We start from the raw sequence: 18,559 nt of genomic DNA, 5'->3' as shown, positions 1-18,559 counted from the left end.
CCGTCACCCGTGCAAGCAGGCTGGGGTCCAAGGAAGGATCGGAGGAGAAGGCGAATCTGAACAGAGAACGAAGAGGGCGGAAGTTAAGACCACAGAGCTCGGCCCTCAATCCCGTCTCGGCTTTTCAGCTTACCTTGGCCACGCTGCAGAAGGAAAAAGCCCTTTTCTTAGTGATAATTACACCACTTACCAAAAACGATGTAACACGGTGGGAAGAGCATAATTTACGGAGGACAAACGTCTGTCAGGGGAGACAGCGTGCAGAAAGGGGGAGAGATTGAAGTCCCCCAAACGCACTGGGGACGGAGGCGAGGCCTTGAATAGGGACACCGGGCCTGGCACCACCGGGCCCAGGAACAAAAGGCAAGTCACACAGCAATTTGCCCCAGAAAAGGGCACAGAGGCCTGGAGAGAACATAGCCCTGCCGGAGAGACGTGGCACGGCTTAGTTTCTGGGCGCTGGGGCGTTCCTGAAGGATCGTTGTGATGCGAGGGGGCCTTGTGCACGGCAATCAAGAGCTATGTGGGGGAATCCCTCTCCGCGAGGGTCAGATCAGTGCTGCTGCCCGGTGTGTGCGCACAGGCTCGCTGGGGACAGCTGGCTTCTCGCCGTGACCGGCCGCCAAGCCCGAGCCCATGTTGCCTGAGCAGAGCCAGAGATCGTGGGAGCAGAGGGAACACTGGGGGTCCTTGCTTCTAACCCTTCAGACTGCAGTGAAGACAGGGGGCTCAGGGCCAAAGTCTCAAAGCCCTGAACACCCTGGGCCAGGGTCCCCTTGGACACACTGAGCTGCCTGACTTCTGAACTCAGAGCTTCAAAGAAAGAATCACTCCCTCTGCCCAGAGACGCTGGTTTAGGCAAATACCTAAGATAGCAGTGTCACCAGACAGGCCGCTCCAGATTCCAGCAGGACAGCTTTTTGTCAGATTCTCAATCACCAGCAAACGCACCACGGCCGGGCTGAAGGTCAGGCCGGGGACCCCAGCACCTGGACTCTGGGGAAGGCAGGCAGGACAGCGGGGAACGTGGACGCGCCCAACTCTCCTGGGTGGTTGGAACAAGTCCTCACTCGGGCAGGCCGCGGCTCCAGCCAAAAACACCCCAACTCTTGCATGCGGCTGAGTGTTGTGGGTCAAACGGCGGTACCCCAAAAGTGACGTCCACGTGCTGGAATGGGGATGTGACCGGGTTTGGGGAAAAGGGTCTTTGCAGCTTTCCCGGGGTGCGTGTTCCTGCAGCCAAGGATTCTGTCCCCGGCTCCCCACACGAAGGTCCCCTCGGCTACATCCAGAAGCTCGGAGCTCAGCACTGAGCTATCCGCACCAGGGGGCACAGGGGACGCGACCAACGTCGCAGCCAGCCCGGGGCTGCAGGGGCTCCCGGGACACAAAACCTTCAGCTCTGACCCCGCCAAGTAGCAGGAGAAATAGTTCATCCTCCCTGCAGCCTTCCTCGAGGGTGGTAACGAAGCCCCCGGCAGGTGCAGGCGCTCGAGTGCCTCGACTGCTACCCTGAAGGTCTCAAACATTCCCTGAGCGAAGATAAGTTGGCACAGACCCCCAAAAACCTTTTTTTCTTTTGCAAAGGTAAAACTGCCCCAAAGGGATCTCTAGCAGTAACGCGAGAAGAATGGTCCTGTCCCTGGCCCTCCTTTGTACTCTCACACCCCCACCCCCAGCCACAGGCCCGTCTGGGGGAACGTCAGGATCTGTGGATCGCAGAGGGAAATTCAGTCCAGTGGCTGGGACTATTCTCAGCTTGGTGGCTTGTTTCTACTCCACGGCCCCACCCCAACATCAGCTGGCCACTGAGAGCCTGGCCAGGAGGACCTTGGAGGCTGGCAGTCCCTGAGGCCCACCGCCGTGCAGGCCCCCCTTCGGAAGCCGGCCAGATTCCCTCAGTGACACCGCGGGGGCTGTCCCCCACCTCCCCCGCCCGCCGCGACCACCTTTCTACCCACTCGGAGGTGCCTCCATAAAAGAGGGAGGCACCCGGATCCTGGCCCCCCGTGAGGGAAGGGGGCCCCCTCCGGGGTGCTTTCCTGGAAACCCGTGACGGTAACAAACGGCCCTCAGACGCCCATAATGGTGAGCACCCGGGCCATGCCACATTAGCAAGGTCCTGAGAAAGGGGGCCGTCCGGACCGCCTCCCTCGGCCTCTATGCACACATCCATTATCTTCCTGCAGTGGAGACAGATCCAGTCAAGGGGCAACGAGGTAGGCGAGGCTGGCTCCTGAGCAGTGGGCAGCGGGTTCACTCGGGACTTTAAGGGAAGCCTTTGATCCTGCGTTCTCTGGAGGCTGAGCAGCGGAACACAGAAGTAAGGGGTTCGAGCTAGGGGAGGCAGCCAGGAGCACACCCCTTCTTCTGCACTTGCCAGCTGCCAGGAAGAAGCCCACCCCGTCTGAGGGCTCCCCACCTGCTTCGGTTCCCTCGTGGGTTTACCTAAGCCTGCCTACGTCCGCAAGCTGGCGTCCCTCTGCCCCCTTTCTCCTTCCTGCGAGCTGTATTTATCACCACCAGCTCCTTTCCTGGACTGCCTTAAGCGCTCACTCTACCATGGCTGATGAATTGGATTAAAAAGCTGGAAACTGTTAAAGGGAAATCAGTGTCAGGAGGCCTGTTTCCGTCTGTGCTGGTTTCCAGTTGCTAACAAACGGGAGGGGATCCCGGCGTGAGGGAGGCCGAAAGCAAAGGAAGGCGTCTGTCTCCCTTCCCAGCACAGTGGACACTTGTGACCAGGTGGCCAGCTGCCTGGATGGTCTTGATTCTCCTGCTGGACACAGGTGTTACCTCCTCCTTGAGACCCCCCCCCCCCGACACACACACAGACTCGCCGTCCTCATTTTGTCCCCAGCCCTTCAGGCCACGCACCCGCAATCCCAGCCGCTGGGGCTCCTTGGTGGCACAGCTCCAAGGGACCTTTCACATTGTGGGTGAATGGGAGACACCTTACAGTTAGTTACCTGGGTACACATTTGCCTCCTTGCAATGCCCCAGCCTCTCGACCTGAGCCCCTTAAACACAGGACTCTCGTCCTGTTCGCCCTCGTGCCCCAATACCTACCTGAGCCTGGCACACAGTGGGAGCTCAGCAGGGCTCGTCTGGACCCCAGCCCCCAACTTTTCTATTATGGGACTCCTCCTTTCTTCTGCTACCATTGAGCCTGAGGCCTTGGGGCCTCCCTGGGGACAAAGGGCTATGGTTGCCTTAGCTCTGCACCTTAGGAGCTCACTCAGAGTCTGTGACAGTGAGCTGTGGAATGTCACAGTGGCATCCTGGGTGCCCCTCGAGCCCTAGACGCCCAGTCCTGAACTCGGCACCCACAAATCCACTGCGCTCCCTCCTCACGCCCTACAAACCGTAGCCAGTAAGGCAAAGTCACCAACTGGAATAGGCCACCATGTTAACAGTCTAAGAAACAACAGATCAACCTAGGGGAAGGGAAGGAAAACTAAGATAAAAACGGAGAGGGAGGCAAACCAGAAGAGGCTCTTCAATGCAGAGAACAAACTGAGGGTTGCTGGAGGGGAGGTGGTGGGGGGAAGGGCTAAATGGGGGATGGGCACTAAGGAGGGCACTTGCTGGGATGAGCATTGGGTGTCATACGGTGAATCACTGGGTTCTGCTCCTGAAACCAACACTACACTGTATGTGAACTCACTTGAATTGGAAAAAATATATTTAAAAAAAGCTTTTTTTAAGTTTATTTATTTTGAGAGAGCATGAGCGGCGAAGGGGCAGAGAGAAAGGGGGGAGAGAGAGAGACTCCCAAGCAGACTCTGCACCCTGAATGCAGAGCCCGAGGTGGGGCTCAAACCTTGAGATCGAGAGTCGGACGCTTGACCAACTGAGCCACCCAGGCGCCCCTAAAAATTTTTTTTGAATTTTTAAATTTAAAAACTAAAACATACAAAAAATAGAAAGCCTTCTGAGGCCAAAGCCATCCAAAAGACGTTTCGGACAAAGCTGGAGAACACGCCCGAGTTTGCCGTTTCCCGCAGACACGATCACCACAGGTCAAGAAAGGCTCAACTTGAGAACCAAGGAGCCAGCCAGCTCCACGGCCCCTGCACGCCTCCTCCTGCCCCTGAACGTGCCCCGGGATGCTTTCCAAGTCCTCGAACCTGCTCCCCAACCCGCACGGAGCAGTTCTACAGCAGGCTGCAGGGCAAAATGTTGATTCCCAAAAAAAGAACGCAGGGCAGGTGGGGGGAGGGGTGGCGTGCAGGACACTGGGAATCGAGCGGCCAGGCCGACCTGCTGAGGTCTCCCACGTCCTGAGGTTACGGCGCAACCAACTCTCGAGGCTGGACGCTCAGCCCCAATCCGTGCACATCCTGTTCACCGTCCAAGACAGATGGGCCAGTCAGTGCCTCCTCTTGGACGCCTCCCTCGACTGGGAGCTCGTCACCGCTAATTCACATCAGGCATGTGAATGATGACCTGGGACACCTCTGTGCTGAGCCAGCCTCTCTGGCTCCTCGCCCTGGACCCCTTCATCCGAGTCAACCCCACGTCCCCGTGTACCACCTCCAGCAGGCTTCTCATTCCCTGACAGGGCTGCCCATGAGCCTGGCCACTCCCGACCCCTCTTCACGTCCAGCCCTGGGACCCAGGGTCACACGGCAAATGTGACCAGAGCAGGGCGCAGCTCCAGGGAGCCAGGGCCCTGACGTGATGGGCTATTTCCGTCTTGGGGCCCAAGGACACTTGGGCCGCCTCTCTTGTTGTCCTGACTCTATATTTACAGCCACATGACCCTCCCACCTGTCCTCACCCAGTTGGGCTTTTCCATCCCCTAGCGTAAGACTCTGAAATAACCGCTGTTGTCTATCTCTCCAGATACTGGAGTATCCTATAACGAACAGACACGTGAAACAACACACAACACGAACATAATGGACAAGCTGCAAGAATATAAAAGAAAGGCACGGCCCATTCGTAGAGGTAAGATGACGTTTACGTCCGAGCAAGCCTTTGCACAGCGCCTCCTAGAAGACAATGCAAAACGACAGGTTTCCACTGGCAAAAGGAGGCAGAGTGGGAAAGAGTCAAGACCCACTTTTTCCTGGTGGGAGTTCAAATGAAAGAAACGTGCCTCGCCTACTTGCTTATGCGAGTGCCACTAGGTAACATGAGGGGGAACCCTGGCCCCATCGAGACCGCATTTCAGCACATACGGGGCACTGCATGGTCCAGCCCGCCGAAGCTTTTTGGGTCCGGTGTCATGTGCAGCAAATGAACGTCCCACACGGCCTGTGTCACGGGAGAGCGTAAACCATCGGCTGTCCGAGTTTGCACCCGGTGACGCTGGCGGCGGGGAACAGGGCAGGGCCGGAGGGAACGGCACTGTGCGACCTGGCCCAGAAGACGGGGGCTTTGTGCCCCTGCCGCGGCAGCCTCAGACTGACCGGCGTCTGTGCGGCCAAGCACAAAGCAGGCCCCCCGCGGAGGCCGAGCCACCAGGGCCAGAGAGGAGCCTCGAGGGGCCAGGAGGGGACGCCCGGGCCCAGGTGCCCGGCCCTCGCTCGGAACTGGCTGCAGCTGAACGCACGAGCCTCCCAGCTGGCTTTGCATCCCACCAGGCGGAGGCTCCAGGGCCCCCCGAGACCCCCCTGGACCACCTCAGGGTATTGAGTAGATCCTAGATCACTGGAGCCGTCCTGTTCCAGCTCCTTCTCCTAGCTTTCACCCTGCCACGGCTTTCCTCCGAGCTTAGTTTCCTCTTGTGTTTCTCTGAGTTATTATTTGCTCCTTATTTTTAGTGTTTTTATTCTTCGTTTACAAGGAAGGTGGGCAGGAAGGAGGGTGAGGACACTCTCCCCCGTCACCCCCGGACAGCCTCTCATCCCTCCCCTCCCAGGATGAAGCCTCCGGCACCTTCAGTGGTGGATCCCTGGGAGATTCAATGACCTTCTAGACCCATGAGGAAGCAGCTCCGTGGTAGTGCGTGGGTCCTGCCGAGGCAGCCGTGCTTCTGGTCCCCAATCTGGGGCCACGTGGTCTCTGAGAGGGAATCCAGTTACACCTGGTCTCTGCCTGTGAGCTCAGGGGACATCGGTCAGGCCTCGTGAAACCCTCCAGCCGGCATGCTTCCGGCAGCTCTCAAGGTCGGATCTGCCCTCTCACCAGCCTGTATCTCCCCATCTTGTCCATGTGTCAATGCACCTGTTGGGTGATGAATCTCGGAATCTCATGCGGCTGCAGGACGAGGCAGACTTGGATTGCTCATGCCAACTCTCCCTCCTCCCCGCCCCCGTGTGCTCTCGGGCAACAACACGAGCCCTTCTGAGCCCCGCTCCCCATTTGTGCATGGGGGGGGGCACAGTCTATTCACACTCGCTGCAGAATGAGTCCACCCACCTACGAACGCCCTGCCACGAGTCCTACCCGAGCTAGATACAAGAGGTGGCATCTGTTGTTACGATTAGAGATAGAACCCAGGCCCCTTCCAGAGAAGTATCATCCCCATCACTGGAGGCTGTGTCCTCCCCGGGGGAGCACTGACACCATGTGGGAAAGAGCTCGGACAGATGCCCAGGAAAGTGCATGACCTTTATCCCCGTTCCCGACCGACCGGAGAAGCTTCAGGTGCTGGTGGGCCCGTTCCCGCCCAGGCGTCTCAGCAGTGGCAGCGAGAATACCAGATGCACTGAGTCCCCCGGAGACCGGGCCGTGATGATGCAGGGAGGCAGGAAGGTGACAAAATCGGAGACAGAAGTGTAAAGGCCGTAGGCCTGAAAGAGTGAAAATAGGACTGGCCAGAAGAAGAGGGCGGGGATTCAAGATAGGCTTTGGCCTGCGGGTTGGGTAGCAGAGAGGACAGGGCGGTGGCCGGGGGATGAGCCCCTGGCGGGCAGGAGGTGGGGGGGGATGGGGCCAGGGAGCTGAGCTGAGCCTCCTCAGCCCTATTCACAGAGCCCGGAGCAAACACCTCGGAGAGGCTCTTCCTGTGGCCTGTTTCCTTCAGAGCTTTTGCCGTGTTCCCTTTCCTTCCTTTGGAAGAAGAGAGTGCTCCCGATGCCCTCACTTGGTCACCTCACTGCCCGGTCTCAGCCCGTCCTGCCGCTCTGCAGACGGGACCCACGGCTGTGCTGCCTTCGGTGCTCGCCCCGGCCCGGCCCCGACGTCACTGGGCCACTCCAGCTCCCCGCGGGACTCCCTGCCCCCTGCAGCGCTTTCCTCTGGACGCCCCCCAGCCTCTCGGAGCCTCCTTCTCCTCCTAGATCCATTTCCCAGACCTCACACCTGACCCCACGCTCCCCCCTAAACGCTGTTCCTCTCCCTGTGTCCCTGAGACGACGGCAAAGCTCACCACCTGTCTCAGAAATGGCAGAGGTGCCCCCACGGTGCACAGGCAGGACCCAAGTCTAGCCCTTCCACCCTGCGCTCGTCAGCTCAGCCGCTGAAACAAAGAACCCCAGCGGCTGTCAACAACAGTCAAGTGTCCTGAAGGTCCAGTGTCCTGGAGGCTGAATGTGATGAAGGCCGAGTGTCCTGGGGGCCGAGTGTCCAAGGTCAGGGCGCCAGTGGGGTTCAATCCCGCGGAGGCTCCTTGGCTTATCTTCCCTGTGTGTCTGCGCCCTACCCTCCTCTTCTTACAAGGACACCAAACTGGACCAGACCCACTCAGAAGACCTCGCCGTGCCTTAATTGCCTCTTTACGGTTACCAGAAGCAGTCCCATTCTGAGATACTGAGGGTCATGGCTTCAACGTATAAATCAAGGGGGGACACAACGCAGCCCGGAACATACCCTCCAAGCAAGCACCTCCAGAGGCCATCCTGTCCTGCGTCCCCCCTGCCGAGCCGTGGTTCCCCACCCCCCCCACCAGCACCGGCCGGCAGCTGGAACACCACTCCCTGGGCCTCCCAGCCTCCAGGCTCTCCTGTCCCAATTCACCGGCCACGCTGCCCCCCCCATCACTCAGGCTACTCTTTGTTTACACATCTCCACTACCGCCTGTTTCTTGCAAGAAGCCGACCCTTGGCGCTCTTCCCCATCTGCTTCTCCCCTCTCCCTGCCCACCAGGCGCCCTACAGGGACCAGGGAACACACTTCTGGGTGAGGGCAGGGCTCCTCCTGCCTTCCCACTGGGCCCCAAGGCCCCACTCGGCCCGTACCTCTTTCCTGGAAAGCCAAACCGTGTCTCCTCCTTCGAGATCCCACCAAATGCCCCGAGATCTGAGGCTTCCTGCACTCGCCCGGGGAGACAGACACTCCATTCTCCGTGCACCCTGGAAGCTCTGTGCAGACCTCGTCTCCCGCACGGAGCCCGAGGGGAGCCCTCTGCACGCGTGCACCCACCAGCGGCCGACGGAGGCCAGACCCGTTCCATCTCTGCCTTCACGGGGCCCCGCACGTGGGGGACACCCCCAGGTACTGCATCGATTCGGTGAACGAACCTACAGCCTGGGCTCTCCCCCGCTGGAGAGTAAACGAAGTCTCACAGACAGCTTACTTGGCACTAACTTGCAGGCCCTGAAAAATAAATAATGTTCTCGGAATTCTGAGAAACCCAGTATCGGAGCCCTGAATGGGGGGCCGACACGTGCATGTTGCTGACCGGACAGAGGAATTTCAGGAGCCCTGGGTCTCCCAGCATCCGTTGGTCTGCGTGAGCCTCAAAGCCCTCCTAACATTCTGCGGGGACAGTGCTGCCATTCATCGGGGCCCCTGCCGCAGGGGCAACTCAGGGGACGGCTGAACGTTTCACTGTGCGTTTATTTTGCAAGCAAACATAATGAAATCTGAAGGGCTCCAGCGGCTCCAGTGAATAAACAGCCCGTTGGGTGGAGAGCACAGGAAAGACAGCTCGGAACGGAGCTCGCCCTGCGAGGCCCCAGGTCTGCCCTTTCCTCAGCGGCAAGGCGTGGGTTACAGCTGGAACGCGGGGACTTTCTGGTTGTGTCTCAGCAGCAGGAAGGACTCGGAGAGGGGGACTGTTTTCTGAATAGTAAAGAGTTTGCTTGTTGGCGTGGAATCCACTCCTTGGTCCACAGGAATGAATGCTCAGCGCTAAGGCTCTCGTCTTCTCCTTCAGAAAGTGGGACGAAACCCAAAGCCTTGAACCTCGCAGTGTTGTCCCCTCTGCCTGCCAAATCCCCATCAGTATGCGGTCCACACGCCTCACCTTTTCTCTGGGTTCAATGCAACCTTGCACAAAGCCCGTGCTCTGGGGGGTGGCCCCGAGCCTCTGAAACAGAGCAGGTGCAGGGGCCTCTGCCGGGGCCCAGCTCCCAGTTCTGGCACAGGTCATGCCCAGCCCCCCGCCCCGGGTTCCCACGGGGATTTACAGAGCCCAGCACGGGGAAGATGCTGAGCCCGGGGCACCAGAGCGGTCCACTCTTCACGGTAAGTAGAAAGCTCCTTAATTTTCTCCTTCACTTATTCACTCGTTCGAAAAGTACTTGGATGCCTACATCGCGCCAGGCACTGTAGCCACTTCTGAGGCACTGAGGACGGCCGCGGTGGAAAAGTCAGGCCAAACCCTGAGTTTTCTCCAGCCCAGCCACCAGCGTCCCCTTCCCATACCCACCCCGGCCCCGGACCGCCACTCACCGCGTGGTCAGGGATCCCGGCGGCAAGCTAAACAACGTGCGAGGCTCTCCCCCAAGAAGAACACCCACATCCTCATCCCTGTAATCTGTGACTGTCTCTGGAGATGGAGAGATCCTCCCGGACCGTCTGCGTGGGCCCCACATGTCACCTCCAGCATTCCTACCGGAAGGAGCCAGGAGGAGGTCTGGTCACAGAGGAGAGGGGTCACCGTGCCAGGGCAGGGCAGACAGAGAGGCTGAAGAGATGCCCTCTGCAGATGAAGGAGGGACCACGGGCCTCTAGTCACTGAAAAGGCAAGGAAACAGACTCTCCCCGAAGCCTCCAGAAGCGGCCGCTTCGCCTGCACTTTGACTTCTGCCTGATGAAACTGATGGCAGGCCTGTGACTTCCAGAACATTCAGCGTGTGTTGCTTCAACCACTAAGTTTGCGGTAATTTGTTGCAGCAGCCACAGGGAACTAATGCATGCCTCTTCCATCAGGGGCTGGATTTCACAGTGCCAGAGCACGCGGGCCGGGAAGGGACACCCGGGCCACCAGATGCGTCTCCAGATATGTGCTGTTCGTCAGATCACTGCCGGGGCAAGTATCCTGCAGCACGTGTGAGTCAGGCGTGGTGCTGCCACGGGGAGCACAGGTGGCAGCAACAGCCCCCGGGCCTGGCTTGTGGAGTTGCTTCCCTGCCGTGAGGTTGCTTGCACACATCCAGTGACAGGGAGCTCACTCCCCAACAGAGAAGCCCATTTTATCCTAGGACCACTCCTGCTGTTAGAAAGTGAGGGGGCGCCTCGGTGGCTCAGTCGGTTAAGCATCCGACTCTGGCTCAGGTCATGATCTCACGGTCCGTGGGTTCGAGCCCCGCGTCGGGCTCTGTGCTGACAGCTCGGAGCCTGCTTTGGATTCTGTGTCTCCCTCTCTCTCTGCCCCTCCCCGACTTATGCTCTCTCTCTCTCTCTCTCTCAAAAATAAACATTAAAAAAAAAGAAGTTTCTTTCTTTCAATAGAATGGACTCCTTGGAAATCACTTCTTCCACTGAGTTCCGAGGAAGTGAGCTGCGTCCAGAGAGGATCGCCACACAGCCTCTGTTCCCCACACCACCCCTCTGTGGATGCATCCACAGCCGAGCCCCTCACCCCCGAATCCGTGCCCCCAGCCTCCCGGAACCCCAGCCTCTAATACACCTGCCTTCATCAAACATACCCTCCCTGCTCCTACGTGACTGGTTTTTCAAGGCTGTCATTTTTGCTTATGAAACGCCATCACTTTAGATGCGACGTGGCATTTCCCCTGACCTAGGTCATCCGACACGTCCACAGCCCTGTCCTCTGTGTGTCATCAGAAAAGCATTTCTTCTCCTTTTTGGTCAAAGCGGAAACCTCCGTGCTATGTCCGTGCGGATCGCTGCAAGGACACGACGTGTCCTGACGCCCGGGCCTCCCCCACTGAGGGTCACCGGACACACATTGCCCTGCGGTCGGATGCCTTCTACCAACAGCCGCCTCATCGCCTGTGCTCTCAAGCAGCGCCGGCTTGTCCCTAAGCAGGAAGCGGTTAACACATCCCCGAACTCCGTCACCTGGAGGCCCAGACATCAGCCCTCCCCAGGCGTGCACTCCACGAGCATGAGGGTGCCAGGCGGAGCCCTCCCAGAGGGATTCCACAGAGGACGCACGGACGCGGAAAGCCCACCAATCGGGACACTGGCCTCCAACAAAGATTGGTGAAGCTTTCCTTATCAGCCTTGGGAACGCAGACTAACCTGCCAGCAGAAAACAGGTACTGGTAATTAGAGGCGTGCCGGTTATTGGCCAGGAAGCAGAGTCTAACTAGGAAGCTACGTTTGGGAGGCCTGAAAGGGGACAATCAAAATACGATTGGGGATGGGGCACCTGGGTGGCTCTGTTGGTTCAGCGTCCGACTTCGGCTCAGGTCATGATCTCGCAGTTCGTGGGTTCGAGCCCCACATTGGGCTCTGCGCTGATGGCTCGGAGCCTGGAGCCTGCTTCGGATCCTGTGTCTCCCTCTCTCTCTCTGCCCCTCTCCTGCTCACACTGTCTCTCTCTGTCCCTCAAAAATAAATAACTGTTAAAAAAACACATTTTTTTAATACAAAAGGAGACGGGAATTTCAGTAAATGATGACCCTTTGAGGCTTTCCCTTGAGTAAATTGGCCACCTCGTCTCCGTGGGCCTCCTGTTCCAGCCCATTCCCTCAATGTGCATGTCCTGAGATCCCCATGCCGAGTGCAGGTTCTGGGGCTGGTGGGGAGGGGACCGAGGCGCAAGCCTGCCTTCGGGGAACATGCAGTCTAACACGGAAGGAGAACCACAGCACGTGGCCACCAGTCAGACACTCGGCCACATGTGCTCTAAGACCAGACTTTAACATGATCAGCAGGCAATGGCCAAGCCGTCTGGTCCCCAGTCCCCGCCCTCACATGACCCAATGGGAGAAACACCCCCAAGTTCAGGCTTCTTTTTTTTTTTTAATTTTTTTAACATTTATTTATTTATTTATTTATTTATTTATTTTTTTGGGGACAGAGAGAGACAGAGCATGAACGGGGGAGGGGCAGAGAGAGAAGGAGACACAGAAGAATCGGAAACAGGCTCCAGGCTCTGAGCCATCAGCCCAGAGCCCGACGCGGGGCTCGAACTCACGGACCGCGAGATCGTGACCTGGCTGAAGTCGGACGCCTAACCGACTGCGCCACCCAGGCGCCCCGACATTTATTTATTTTTGAGAGAAAGAGAGAGAGAGAGACAGAGCATGAGTGGGAGAGGGGCAGAGAGAGAGAGGGAGACATAGAACCCGAAGCAGGCTTCAGGCTCCGAGCCATCAGCACAGAGCCCGACATGGGGCTCGAACTCACGAACCCGTGAGATCGTGACCTCATCCAAAGTTGGATGCTTAACCGCCTGAGCCACCCGGGCACCCCAAGTTCAGACTGCTCTAGTGCTGGACCCCTAAGGGCAAGGTGGCTGACGAGTTTCACCCTTGGAGCCAACCCCAGCTGGTTGGCAGAGCTTCTGTGAGCACTGGGTCGGGACCTCAAGCCAAGCCTGCCAGACTCCGTGGAGGAGAGAACCAGGGTGGATAAGCCGTGAAACCACCACCAAGGGTGTTGGCAATGCGACACACTCATTCCCCATCTACAGATATTTCTGTTCAGCCGGCTTCACTTCCCCAGCTTCACCCAAGTGAATGGCCCAACTCCTGAGGAGTTCCCCCAACTCGAGATGACCGTGACCCCGACAGCAGGGCAGCCTCTGTCCCTCCCGACTCACCACTGAGCGTGTGAGAAGAGGCCTGTCTGGCCCCAGGGCACGGCTCGCCTGAGATTGTTAGCAAAATAGATTTGGACGTAATGGGTTCGCTCAAGCCACCTACCACCGAGGAACAGGCCAGAAGGCCCGGGCTGATTCATAATGGTGACTGATGCTGGAGGTAATGAGTTACATAATTTTGGGCAGTGGAATGGTAATTCCACAGAGCTTACGTCGCAAGACCGGAGCATTAGGAAGGCTTACTTTCAAAGGGCTAGTAGGTATCGTTGAACTCCCACGTGCTCCCACGTGCCTTCGAACCAAGTCCAGGACCAGAGGCTCATGGTCAACTTGACATGTCTTTAATAAAACCTTGGTGGAATCACAACACATGAGGATTTCTTTATTGAAAAACCCCAATGCTGGGGCGCCCGGCTGGCTCAGTCAGTTGGGCGTCCAACTTCGGTTCGGGTCACGATCTCAAGATTTGTGAGTTTGAGCCCCACATTGGTTTCTGTGCTGACAGCTCAGAGCCTGGAGCTGCTTCAGATTCTGTGTCTCCCTCTCTCTCTGCTCCTCCCCCACTCATGCTCTGTCTCTCTGTCTCTCTCTCTCTCTCTCTCTCTCTTTCTCTGTCTCTCTCTTTCTCTCTCTCTCAAAAATAAATAAACATACAAAATTTTTTTTAAAACAAGAAAAAAGAAAAACCCCAATGCTGAGTCCAAGACTGAGAACAGCTGCGTCGGGGGGGGGGGGGGGGGACACTTTCCACTGGCTGGTTCTCCCATTGGCCCTCCAGTGCGGCCTTCTAGCCGCTGCTGGCCCTTCATGGCTCCTTGTCTCGTTACTGTTAAGACTGATGCGTCCACGGAGCCCGACTTCCCATCAGCTGTTGCAGTTACCAGTAGCTTTTATCACGGCGACCAGAAGAAAGCCCCTTGAACTTGTCTTCCTAAATCTGCCCCTTTAAGACTACAGGTGGTCCGTGGCTTGTGGATTCTACTTGTGTACTTGTGGGTGTGCTCTGTTTGCGAGAACATGAAATCTGGCCCTGGGCGCTAATTTCTAAAATGAGTGTGTGTGATACAGGGCTAAGTTCCAAGCTCCCGAACATCCCTGGACATGCATCGTGAAGAATGGAATCCGCCAACCTGCGTTCCACATGTGTTATGTGCTAATGCCATCCGCAGGAGGAGCTGGGTTCCACTCTCACGTGACATCGTGTGTATTCGTCCTTAAAGCACATAGAAGAGTGCCTGGCCACGAGTAAGTGCCCTGTAAGTCTACACCTTCATCAGCCAGTCACAAACCACCTCTTTCTAATTCATCCCAGGTTCCATCAAAAAGAAAACCCATCCCACTCTACCAGAAAGAAACGAAGGTCTTGGAATTAAGCAGACGTGTTGCCCGATGCTAACAGCATCGTGCCAGGCACGCTGGTGGAGAAATCAGAGACGCGCCATCTTGCAAAGGGCCCAAGAACGTGAGGGACAATAGTGACAAGTCACCTCGGCACACCACAGGTACCCCATGAGTTAGGGCTGTCATCCCCGGGGGCCTGGTGGCCCAAAGGAACGGCACCCTCTCCCCTCTCTTTATGCCTGGGAGCACAGACCTTTCCTACCTGCACTCAGGACACATCTCTTGTTTAGAGATTTCATGAAGGAGGTCCATCTACAAACCTCGTTTTATTTTGAAAATCACCATCACACAAACAAATGGGGGAACCGTGTTGGCTTCGTTTCTCATCATGTTTCCATGTCTTTCTACAACAAATCCAAAGTTTCAAACATACACAGTAAACCTGATTTGAGAAAAAAAATACCAAGCAGAAATGAGAAAGGAAAGTAGTCAGGTGCGCTAAGATAATAACCTGGCTCTGAGCCTTGCGTTTAAAGATGGCAGTTGGAGCCCATGGACTTCATTCCCCTCCACCCTTAAGAATTCCCATTAGATTATTTGTTTTTCGGGTGTGGAGTTTAGTGAGCTCTTTATAGATCTTAGATGCCAGCCCTTTATCTGATATGTCATTTGCAAATATCTTTTCCCATTCCATCGGTTGCCTTCTAGTTTTGTTGATTGTTTGACGATAGGTTATATTTAAAAAATAATAAGATAATAAAATGAATTTAAGGGAATTATCATTAAAAAAAAAAAGAATTCCCATTGAATTTTCTTTGAAAATAGGAGAGAAATTCTGTAGCTGAGCTGGAAAATATTGGTGCCACCGTGGGTGATAAATGACAAGAACTGCCCATAGGTATGTCGCTGATGGGGCGATGGGGCAGGTCCCAGGCTCCACACAAAGCCTGACGTGGGGCTTGATCCCACAACCACGAGATCATGACCTGAACAGAAATCAAGAATCAGACACTTAACCGACTAACCCACCCAGGCAATCCCAGGACCCAGCTCTAACCTGAGACCCATACTGAAACATTGGGCAGCCACCACACATCTGAGCTGCCCTGCAGCTCTGTAATCGATCTCACTCGTATCGTCCTTGGCTGGCCCTTCGTCACATTGGGTGCTTTTATTATCACAACATATAAACTTGTATTATCACAGCAGAATCACACAATCCAGGCAGACCTGACATATCCCTCATAGGACTTGATGGAAAATGGAGATATTAGATTATTTTAGATTATTTCAGAAAACAACATGCAAAACAAACAAGCCTACGGAGAAGCATGGCCCTTGGGATCTGCTGGGTTCTCGGAGGCCTTTCATTTCTGCTAGACTTTCCACATAATGGCAAGACCCAGAAATGTCAGTCACATCCATTACGGGAGACTATGACTTCTCTTATTAATGGTTAAAACTGGGGTTTTTATCTCCTGTTTAGTGTGCAGAAATGTCAGGACGTGTACCCTGTGAGACCAAGCAAACCCGAGAAACGTCTAGGACGGGCTCGCAGCCCTGGTGTTTCAGACCTCTCATCTGGAATTCATTAAACTGTAAGATTATTAAGCTTCCAGTCAAATGGAAAAAAGAACTGTATTCATTGGAAATGTGAAGGTATTCAAGTGTCAGCAACCAGGCCCTACCTCTAGGGACAGGGTTTTCTTGAAAGAAGTGCTATTATGGTAAAGTCTGTGTTTCTGGTGATTTCACCATATCCACGTTGTTGACAACAAACCTCACTTTCAGAAGTGATGTGGGATATGTAACAACTCTTCATGCGGGCGACCCCTGCCCCCGCTGTAAGCCAGCCTCCGTCCATGGTACCCTAGCCCCACGAGATGGGCAGGGCACCTCTCGGCGGGTCAGACAGGTGGATGGTCGTGGCCGAGGTCACCCAGCTGAGAAGTGATGGAGCTCGTTCTAGAACGCGGCTCCTCAGGCTCCTGGCTCAGTGCACCACTCCGGGTACCCCCTCCACAGCCCCCAAGCCCCAATGCCTCTGCTAAGTGCCGAATCGCGTTCCCCAAAACTCACACATTGAAAACCTAACCCGAGACATGACTGTATTTGGAGACAGTGCCTCCAAGGAGGTAATTACAGTTGAATGAGGTCACAAGGTGGGGCCCTAATCTCATAGGGCTGTGGCCTTACAAGCAGAAGAGGCACCAGAGATAATCTCTCTCCCTTCTCTCTCTCTCTCTCCCTCAGCCCCCACCACCCCATGTGCACCAAAGAAGGGCCACGTGAGGAGACACAGAAAGTGGCTGTCCACAAGCCAGGCAGTGGGCTCTCACCAGAAACCACATTTGCCAATACCTTGATCCTGATTCCTGGCTTGAAAAAAATAACTATTGTTTTATCCTTAGAGTTCTTTTTCTTTTTTTTAATTAACTAGGCTCCACACCCAACGTGGGGCTTGAACTCAGGACCCTGAGATCAAGACTCGCATGTTCTACCAACCGAGCCAGCCAGGCGCCCCTAGAAAAATAACTATTGCTTAAGCCCCCGTGTCTGCCTGTTTTGCTAGGACAGCCCAAGCTGACTTGGATGTAAAGGCCTTAGAAGGTCAAGAGCAGGTGTCCAGGAAGCAGGACGAGGGCCCTTTCTTAAGGAGAGCCCGCAAGAGTGGAGGTGTGCGTGTCACAGGCAGGGGTGGGGTTGTGCAGTCACTGCTCCGTGCAGGTGCCCGCTTTGGGGCCAGACAGCAGGGACATGTGGAAAGCCCGGGCCTGGTGCTCCCCATCTGGGACAGAGTCCACTGCCGGGCCACCCAGCCAGGCTGCAAGGCAGTGGGCCCCACTCCTGCCCAAGGAAAAGTGAGCTGGAGATCCGGACCCTACTCAGCGATGCCGCGAGAGTCTAGCCAGCCCTGCCAGGTCAGAGGCCATCTCAGAAGGGACCCAGAGTCAAGGGCAGAGCCGGCGTCCTAACAGCCTCCTTGGACAGTCAGGCCCCGAAAGGTGCCTTTGGTGTCACAGATGTTGTCCCTCCTCTTCCGGCCAGTGCCAGGAGGGGGGCAGGAGGTACATCTCAACTCCTCAGGCTGGGGGGCAGGGGGAGGGAGGGGGCCAGAGTGGGCAGGCTGCTTTGCTTGAATTCCTGAGAAGGCACCATACGTAGTGGCCGGAGATTGGGTAGGAACACAGCTGTGGGTGTCGGACAGCAGGTCTGGACCAGACACACAGAGCAAGGGGTCCATGGACCCATAGAAGGAACTCAGAACCCACACACAATACGATCAGCTGTTACAGGTGAATTGTGCCTCCGCCCAAAGCCATAAGTTGAAGCCCCAGCCCCAGTGTCTCAGCACGTAGCCGTATTTGGGGACAGTTATGTGCTTTCAAAGAGGCATATAACTTAAAAGGGGGCCGTTAGAGTAGGCTCTGCTCCAGTCTGACCGGCATCCTTAGAAGAAGAAAGGTAGACATCCTCAAGGGCACCAGGGACACACAAGCACAGAGGAAAGGCCAGCTGAGGACAGGTCGGGAACACAGGCACCTGTAGACCGAGGAGAAAGATCTCAGCAGAATCCAATCCAGGCAGCGCCCTGACTTTGGACTTCCAGCTTCCAGAAACTCTGTCAGTCAAGCCCAGTCTGCGGTACTTTGTCACGGGCAGCCCGGGCGGAGTGACATGCCCCCACAGACAGCCAAGGGATTCTGCAGGAAAGCAGAACACAGGTGGAGTGTAAATCAAAGCAACGGATGAGGGCCACTGTGAAGCACCACAGAAGCATCAGGAAACCTCCGTGAGGCAGCTCGGCAAGCAGATTCTCCCTGGGGAGGCAGGACTGGGGGTGGCCACTCACAGGCAAGAAGCAAGCGAGCCTCTGTGAGCTGTAGGGACGCAGCCTGGGCTGGACTGAATGGGGTCAGTGGGAGGGCGGCCTGTGGACACAACAGGAGGAAAAAGCCCTACAAGTGGCTTAGGGTGAAGGGCAGAAGTGATGGGGACAGCAGTGTCAGAGGGACCGGGTATCCAGGGAAGATTCCAAAATTTTCTTTTGTTTTGGGGTAAGGAGCATGTCTACTCTGTGAGATACTCAAGACTGCTTTGGTGGCAGAGGGGACACAGAGCGTGGCTGAAATATGACGTGTCCTACAAGATCCACCTCACCCAGCTGGGACTGTGGGCAGAACTTAAGGAGGGAATATACTGAGAGAACTCTGGGCAGCTTCAAGGGAACTAGAAGGGCCACTGAGACACCCAAGGGCAAAGTCATTAAACACTCAGACCCGAAAGCAAGAGAGCAAGAAACCGTGATATCCCCATCGGGCAAGAGTGGGAACCACGGAGGGGCGAGTGCCCAGCAGAAGTCGT

This window comes from Prionailurus bengalensis, chromosome C1 (genome assembly GCF_016509475.1).
Source record: "Prionailurus bengalensis isolate Pbe53 chromosome C1, Fcat_Pben_1.1_paternal_pri, whole genome shotgun sequence".
In the NCBI taxonomy this organism is placed as follows: domain Eukaryota; kingdom Metazoa; phylum Chordata; class Mammalia; order Carnivora; family Felidae; genus Prionailurus; species Prionailurus bengalensis.
This window is presented reverse-complemented; position numbering follows the sequence as displayed.